The sequence below is a fragment of the Nomascus leucogenys genome, chromosome 19, assembly GCF_006542625.1.
Source record: "Nomascus leucogenys isolate Asia chromosome 19, Asia_NLE_v1, whole genome shotgun sequence".
NCBI lineage: Eukaryota > Metazoa > Chordata > Mammalia > Primates > Hylobatidae > Nomascus > Nomascus leucogenys.
Window position 1 is genome coordinate 40443714 of NC_044399.1, and position 9592 is coordinate 40453305.

Sequence of the window (9592 nt, forward strand, 5' to 3'; positions counted from 1 at the left end):
TGCTCTAAACAGGAAGTGTTGGCCAGTACTCCTGATCTCCAGAGAGCTGGGTGGGTGGGGGCTTTAATTACAAAGGGAGAATGGGTGCTGGGGGTGTCCTGACTTTCTTCCTAAGACACCTCATCGTCCTTCCTGCCTTACCCAGAATTCAGCCTAGCTTCCTGCTAGCTCCTTGATACCTCCCCGTCTGCCCAGAGATTTCTGTCAGGAGACTGTGGAAAATGAATGAGGGCCTGGGGTACCTGCTGACTCATTTTGACCCTGTGTAGTTACACCAGGCTGAGGACAGTGTGTAAGTCAACACTGCAGCTTCCAGGACTCAGCCAAGCGTCTGTGCATGTCAAGAGGCCCTAAGGAGAAAAAGCAACCAAGAACAGATTTAGAGACCCAGGCAGCTACTCTGTAAAATGGGGTTCCAGACCCTGGGCACCCAGCTTCCCATGTGCCTCTGGGCCCCAAGACAGTTCTTAAAAATGCCTCTTAAGTTTCTTTCTAGGCCTGTTGGAGCCTGAGGAGGTTGATACATAACAATCGTGTTTTCCCCATCCAAATTCTGTTTTTTTCTTTTTTTGGAGACAGCCTCACTCTGTTGCTTAGGCTGGAGTGCAGTAGCATGATCCTGGCTCACTGCAGCCTCTCTCTCCTGGGGTCAAGTGATCCTCTCACCTCAGCCTCCTGAGTAGATGGGACTACAGGTGCACACCAACCATACCTGGCTATTTTTAAATTTTTTTGTAGAGACAAGGATCTCACTATGTTGCCCAGGCTGGTCTTGAATTCCTGACCTCAAACAATCCTCCCACCTCCATCTTCCAAAATATTGGGGTTACAGGTATGAACCACTATGCCAGGCCCCAAGTTCTGAAATATAGAATCAGCAGATGGAGGGAAAGATGTCGGCTCTGTTATGTACTGAGCTGCTGAGGACTAGGGACTTCCCAAGGGGGCCCTTGAGAAGACCAGCTTCAGCAGACTCCCAACCAGCTACAGGCCCCCCCAGTTGGTAGATCCTTTACCCCCACCCCTGTCAGAGCAGCTTAGAGTGCAAACTACCCGCTGTGAGGCACACGCAACTGGGCCCTGATCCATTCCCAAACTGTTTACTCAGTCACTACCGTAGTTCACCTCTGTCGGGGGTAGGGCATGGTGGAGTAACCTGCCAGGAGAGCACAGATAATTCCCTCCTCATGGAAACCAAAGACTAAGGAAGAAGCCCTCCCTCATCTCTAGTAATTTATTTCTAAGGAAAAGAAGGTTGAGATTTGGGGTAAAGAATTTGGGTTAGGAACTGGCTTCCAGGGAAGTTGGAAAGCAGCCACTGACAGAGGCCATCGAGTCTCTCAGGTGGGCAGGGGTGAAGCATTCCAGTCAACTCTGAAACCCTCTGAGCAGCCACTTGGTGCTGGGCACTATGCTACCATCTGGAAATGCAACGAGACATGCAAGATGAAGAGAATGCCTTCAACATTCTCAACTAGAGGCAAGTCATTTGTGCTGCCTGGAATTGAGGAATGAAGAAAGTACAGAAAGAGAGGAGAGACAGTATTTCTGTGGGAGACACTCTAAAGAAGGTGAGCAGATACAGCGGAGGCCTGATGGGAGGGAATACATGGAAGCATTAGAAAAACCATGTGGTGGCCGGGCATGGTGGCTCACACCTGTAATCCAGCACTTTGGGAGGCTGAGGCGGGTGGATCACGAGGTAAGGAGATCAAGACCATCCTGGCCAATATGGTGAAACCCCGTCTCTACTGAAAATACAAAAATTAGCCGGGTGTGGTGGCGTGTACCTGTAGACCCAGCTACTTCGGAGGCTGAGGCAGGAGAATTGCTTGAACCAGGGAGTTGGAGGTTGCAGTGAGCTGAGATCGCACCACTGCACTCCAGCCTGGCAACAAAGCGACACTCTGTCTTAAAAAAAAAAAAAGAAAAGAAAAGAAGAACCGTGTAGCTTAAATAACATCCTGCCCAGGGGCAGGGGACTACCGCAAGTTAGACCACTTCTTTAAACTCTAAACTATAACTGCAGAGGTGTTTATGTTTAGAGCCATAATCCCTCAAGGAGTAAAGCAAAACAGCAATCCCACATAAGTACCACATCAGCCAGTTTGCCTCACCCAGCACCTCTGTGCTCAAGGTGGCTGCTTTCTGCCGGGATTCAAAAAGGCATTAGCCCCCTGCCTGTGTGTGGGTGTATGCACTCTCGCTGGCTTTCTAAGATGATGGGCCCCCCAAGGGTTCTTGCAGAAGCTTTGGGGGCCTCAGATCAGCCTCCAAGGGAGCCCAGCTTATCTTCCCAACCCCTTCTTAGAACTTCCACAGAAGAGGCCTTGACACCAAATGGCAGGTCAGGTTTGGAGAAATTTCTCACTTCATTAGTATCTCCCCATTAACATTAGAATTGCCTTCCCTTTGGGGAAACATGTGCTTTGACCGTAAAGGAGGGACCAACTTTTTCCAGTGGGCTTTCTCAGCCAGGACAGTCCCATCACCTCCTGGCTGTGTGACGGACAAGATCTCCCACATCCTGAAAGACTGCTCCAGGCTACTGCCGCTGTCACCACACCCAGGCAAACCAAGATGCTGGCTTCTGTACCCAGAGCACAATTATGCCCAGCTCTGCCAACTCTTACCAGCATTCACATGCCAATGAAGGCCCACCCTGATTTAATAAGATATTAATGTCGAACAATAACAAAGGATTAATTTAAGCAAATAGAGAAACCTGAGCTTGGACGCTCCATGTGCCGAACTGATGTGTCTCATTTGGGGCCACAGCCTGTTCTATGGCAGGGCTGGGTCCTGGGAGGCCACAGGATTGGTGGAGAGAGTCATATCTGCCAAGGATAAATTTCAAGGGGATGTGTGCCCGGGAGAAAAGGGTAGAGATTGTTTGTAAGGTAAGGGCTGCATTTGCAGCTCCCATCTGCAGAGGGACCTGTCCAGTGGAATATGTATGGAGCTGGTCACAGGAGGTTTCAGCCAGGGGTTATGTGGGCTGGGGCCAGAACCTTAACCTCTCTAGGTCTCACTTTCCTCACTGGGTCTTTGGGTAGGAAGATACTTCTCTAGGGAGGATGTCATGCAAGTGAAATGTGATCCTTCATCCACACTGTAAGCTCCTAGCAGAGAGTAATGGATGCTAATCACTCTTCCATCTTCTAGGGTACTTAGCAGAGCACTCAGCTCTTAGAAGACACTCAGCCAAACAAACATTTGTTGAACAAATGTATGAACCTGTTTCCTCCCTGCTAGAAATCCCCTATCCTAAAACGAAGCAAGTTTTGGGCAAGTCACAAATATTCCAATTGTTGTATCCAAGACCCTCCATTTCCATATTGTCTGTAGTTCTAGGAATTTGCTGAGAAACATCAACAAAGTAAGATTTTGCTTTATGAAGGAACAATGCTCCCAAAAAGTTGGGTGTAAGTTGGATTTTTATGAGACAATTTAGTATTCTAAATGCACAGTGTGAATTGGTTATTTTAAGAATGCAGTGAAGTTGTATAGGAAGTGAATAATTTGTTACATCAGTGTAAGGTAAAATCCAGCTAAACCACAGAAATTATGCATACACACAGATACATTGCACCCACTGCACCCTCCCATGTGTTCTGTTGCTAAGGGTTCAATCTTAAAAGAAGGATTATATTACATTATTCTAAAAGAAAAACGAGGGGAAAAAATTCACTAGTGCTGTTGCCTTTAAACATGCAAATAATGGATAGGGATTCTCCTAATCTTCCGGGATTGCAGCTCCTGATTCAGCTACGGATTCCCAGTAGGGGTAGAGGGGGAAATGGGCTGGAGAATCACTAATCACCAGTGGCTGATTAGCTTCTGGGAAACCAGTGAGTCACACGGGGCCACGGTGGGCAGCCCACAAGTACTCTTCATCAATGGCCATGAGTCCTCTCCCAGAAGGAGTAGGTTGGGACCTTCACAGCCATCTGGATGGACTCAGCCTGGAGTGTGCAAATAAACCTACTTTGTTTTGGGTTTAGAGGTTTCTGTTGCTCCCAGGGCAGCAACAGAGACCTCTAAACCCAAAACAAATGATCTTAATTTGGCTTTGCATCCTTACCTCCAGGAGGCAGAGGCATTAAAGATTTTTTCAGTGGTGTAGGGTGTGTGAGGTGGGGGTGGGTGAGAGTGGGGATGCCGTTCTCTCCAGCCCCAAAACTTATTCCCCTTGGGAGTAGGGAAATGTTGCGGGGAAAGTACAGGAGTGGTGGACTGTATTATTGTTCACCAATAATAGATTGCATGAGGATTATAATTTCTTATCTACTTTAAATCATGCTTGGCTGTAACACACTTTAAGCAATGAAATGTGCATAGAAACAACCTGGGTCATTTCCAGGCAAAGGCTCCAAGAGCCAGCTCCCACGGTCACCACAACATTCTGGAAAGTGGCTGTGGCATCATCCTGGAACCACAGGAATGACAGCACAGAGAACCCCCAGCCAACCTATGGTAGATGTGCAGAGTGAGCAAGAGATAAACCTCTGATGTTTGAAACCATTGATGTTGGGGATTGTTCGTTACCATGACATAACCTTGCCTCTACAGATGGGTTCATGACAAATACAAATCGGTTAAACATAAATCAGGTAGGAAGATATCACAGAGCCAAGGAACACCTACAGCCTGGGCTGAGTGCCCTCAGGAAGGTGGTCAAGGAGGATGGAGAAGGAGCATGCATCTCCCAGGTTACATCTGAGCCTGGAGTCGCCAGGCTTCAAAGACCTGAGGGAAGCTTGTCTTTTCTCTGGGACATTGAGATAATCTTCAATGAAACCTTGTTAATAGTTTCCCCCAAATGGACACAAGTGGTAAGTTTTCCTTTCTGAACTCTGACTTTTCCCAACTCCTGTCAATCTCTATCTATGGACTAAGCATAAACTGATACTCAGCCTGGTGCCACTGCCTTCTAGAACAAGGTGTATTCCAGACCTAGATCACGTGAAGCCTGTAGAAAGAAAAATCTAACCTGCAAGAAATATGTAAAAGTGAGATAGTGCAGAGCTGAGTAATAAACTCTGCAGTCCTTTTTCTTTTTAAAATTGTGATAGGATACTTGTAAAATTACCATTTTAACCATTCTAAGTGTATAATTCAGTGACATTAAGAATATTTACATTGTTGCACAACATTACCAGCATCTATCCACAGAACTCTTTTCATCCTGCAAAACTGAAACTCTTTACTCATTGAACAATACTTCTCCATTCTCTCCTCCCCCAGCCCCTGGAGCCGCTATTTCACTTTCTGGTTGTATGTGAGCTTGACTACACTAGGCATCTCTAGAACTTCTTGCTCGTGCTGAAGAAGAGTGGTCTCCAAACCTTTTAACCATGAACTGCCACTGTTAAATATCTTAGTGCACATACCACCAGTATGTCATAGTTATTACTTTATAAATTAATACATTTATACCACTTTACTAACATAAGATGTATATTTGAAAAACATACAGAGAGAAGCAAAGTATTTATTCCTTCTTTTTAAAACGTATTATTCTGAGATAATTTTAAACTTATAGAAAAGTTGCAAAAATAGTATAGAGAGTGTTCATACATTCTTCTAGTTTCTCCTAATGTTAATATCTTATATAATCATTATATGACAATGATCAAAACTAAGATAGTAACATTGGCACAATACTACTAACCAAACTATGGACTTTATCTGGATTTCCACTAGTTTTCCCACTAATATCCTTTTTCTATTCTGGGATCCAAGCCAGGATCCCACATTGTATTCAGTTGTCCTGTCATTTTAGTCTCTTGGGCCAGTCTGTGATAGTTTCTGTTTTTCCTTGTTTTTCATGACTGGAACACTTTGTAGAATGTCCCTCAGTTTGAGTTTGTATAAGGTTTTCTGATGTTTATTTGTGGTTATAGATTTTTGGCAAGAATAGCATAGAGCCAATGTGCTCTTCTGAGTCTATCATACCAGGGGCTACAGGATGTCTGTATGGTCTGTATGTTTTATTATTGAGGATGTTAACTTGGATAATTGGTTAAGGTGGTGTCTGCTGGGTTTCCCTACTGTCAAGCTACAGTTTTAACCTTTGTAATTAATAAATATTTGGAGAAAGATACTTTGCAAATATCTTTCTTCCCAAAGTGTTGCCCCTTAATTTTAATATCTCTTGTGGATCTTGCCTTCAATATTATTACTGTAGTGTTCTAATGGTGATTTTTCTAGTTCCTTCATTCCTTCCACATTTATTAGCTGAAAGTTGAAATTCTTCTGAAAGGAAGAGATTCCTTTCCTTCCCACTTATTTATTTCTCCAATTATTTCTTTATATAGGAATAAACTTATGGATATTTATATGGTTATAATCTAATAATATTATTATTACCATTATTTATCTTATTCCTCACATTGTTCCAGCCCTGGCTATTGGGAGCTCTTTCATGTTGGCTCATATCTTTCTGGTCCCACAAGATGTTTCAGGATCATCTTGCATTTTCCCGGCCCCTGACCTGGAATCATCTGCTTCTCCCTGATTTCTCTTATTGGAGAATGATATTTTAAACAAACTTGTGAGAGTTGGTGTACTCATTGCCACTGGGATGCTGTTGCTTCTAGGCTCTTTCAGCAGACAGAGATAGGATATATATATATATATATATATATATAAAATTTTTTTCCAGGAGACAGGGTCTCACTTTGTTGCTCAGGCTGGAGTGCAGTGGCACGAACATGGCTCACTGCAGCCTCAACCTTCTGGGCTCAAGTGATCTTCCTGCCTCAGCCCCCAAGTAGCTGGGACTACATGCGCGCACCACCACCCCCAGCTAAGTTTTGTATATTTTGTAGAGACAGCATTTCACCATGTTTCCCAGGCTCATCTTAAACTCCTGAGCTCAAGCGATCCACCTGCCTTGGCCTCCTAAAGTGCTGGGATTACAGATATGAGCCACTGTGCCCAGCCGAGATAGGATTTTTATGTATGTGCACTAATATGTGAATATACACGTATCTATATTTATTTTTGTAGCTACTTCTCTGTATATACATTAAAAGACCATTAGTGTCCATAAACACATGAATAAATAAACAAAATGTGATATCTAGTACAATGAACTATTATCCAGCCTCAGAAAGGAAGGAAATTCAGATATATGCTACAACATGGATGAACCTAGAAAGTATGCTAAGTAAAATCAGTGAGACACAGAATGACAAATAGCATAAGATTCCACCTATTTGAAGTACAAGAATAGACATATTCACAGAGATTACTGGGGGTGGGAAGGGTTGAGGAATGGGGAATTACTGTTTCATGGTTACAGAGTTTATGTTTGGGATGATGAAAAAGTTCCCAAACTGGATGGTGGTGATGGTTGTACAACATTGTGAATGTGGTTAATGTCACTGAATTGTACAATTTAAAAGGTTAAAAAGGTAAATCTTATGTTGTGTGTATTTTACCATAAACAAACATGAGTTCATGGTGATACTTTTGCATCCAATCCAGTAACACAGAGTTCATTCTAGCCTTCCCTTTGTTTTTATTTGTAACTTCTTTCTCTGATGGGGGAAATTGGGCTCTTCTTATTCATAATATATTTACTTATTGTTCAACCCAAGTATATCCATTTTCAGAATTACTTATACACATCCTCACGAGAAACAAATTTACTAACTACATTATTTGTGCGTAGTTCATTTTTCTTTAACCTTACAATTCCCAGTCAAAACACCGCTTGCTTACTTAGTTCTTTTCTTCACCACCCCCATCAGTGTGGTAGTGTTATTCATTTATAATATAGTTAGGTTCATTTGTTAGTTTGTGTCCTAATTTGAGTTCACTCCACACCCTGATTTTAAAATTTTACATACTGTAAAATTCATTCTTTTTAATGTATAGTTCTATGAGTTTTGACCAATGCATAGAGTTGTGTATCACCACCAGCCATGATACAGAACAGGTCCATCACCCCCAAATTCCTCATGCTGCCTCTTTGTCATTAACTCCTCCCGACCTCTGACAACCACTCATCTGTTCACCACCCCTATAGTTTTGCCTTTCCCAGAATGTCATATAAATGGAATCATACAATATGGAGCCTATTGGTTCTGGCTTCTTTTGTTTACTAAATACATTTAAGATTCAGCCATGTTGTTGTTTGAATCAATACTTTGTTCCTTTTTATGGCTGAGTAGCATTTCATTCATTGTATGGATATGCCACTGTTGTCGGTCCATTTTCTGGTTGAAGGACATCTGGGTTTAGTTTAGCAATTATAAATAAAGCTACTACAAGCATCCATATGCAAGTTTTTGTGTGAACACAAATTTTCATTTCTCTGGGGTAAATACCTTGAAGTAGGATCGCTGGATCATCAGGTAAGTGCATGTTTAACTTTATATGAAACTGCCAAACTGTTTCTCAAGTGGCTCTGAAAGCGACCGTTCTCAATCCTGTGAAACTGGGTGTTTTTGACATTCAGAAAAAGCCAGGCACTGTGTTAGACACTAGAGACAGCATCTGGCATGTGGCAGGCTCTAAGAAAGTACTTGCTGAATGATAAAAATAACGAATACAAAAATAACGAACATAAAAATGACTGACACCTCTCGTCACAGGTGAGGAGCAGGATGGGTGCTCTAGGGTTACTGAAGAGAAGGGACCACATTGGAGGCAGTCAAAGAGGGCTTCATGGAGAAGGGGAACTCTAACAATTTGAGGAGAAAAGGACTTACTTTGTAATTCTGCATGCATACCTACACAAATCACATCTTTTGATCACATCTCCCCAACTCCTTGTGTGTTTGAAGCATTTGAGTTTAGGATTAGAAGCAACAATTGTATTATGTAATGATTTTTATCATGAATATATGTCTACACACACACACACACACAGAAATGATTCTTTTTAAAAAGTGGCTGATTTTGAACAACCACTGTCTAATGCCCTTTTCCCCTCCTCCACGGCTCCCACAGGCCTCCAGCTGTCCTCCGGTAGCTGGGTTAGGACTGCCTCCATTGGGATCCTGCAGTGCCTGGTGCTTCTCCAAGCCCCACACTGACCACTCATTCACTTGTCCATTTTTTGCCTCTTTTCTTGTCACTAGAAGTGCTTCGAGGGTATGGAAGTCTTTTTTTTTTTCTTTTTAAATCTCTGTCTCTAGAGTCTAACACAGTGCCTGGCATTTTCTGGATGTCAAAAACACCCAGTTTCACAGGATTGAGAATGGTTGCTTTCAGAGCAGTGGGCCACTTCACCTTCCTTAATCTACTCTTTTCTTTTCTTTTTTCTTCTTCTTCTTTCTTTTTTTTTCCTTTTCATCTTGCTCTGTTGCCTATTCTAGAGCTCAGTGGCATGATCATAGCTTACTGTAACCTTGAACTCCTGGGCTCAAGTGATTTTTCTGTCTCAGCCTCCTGAGTAGCTAGGACTTCAGACAGACTCTACCACGAACAGCTAATTTTATTTTATTTTATTTTATTTTATTTTATTTTTTTATTTTATTTTATTTTTAGAGAGACAGGGTCCTGAATTCCTGGCTCAAGTGATCCTCCTGCCTCAGCCTCCCAAAGTGCTGGGATTACAGGTATGAGCTACTGCACC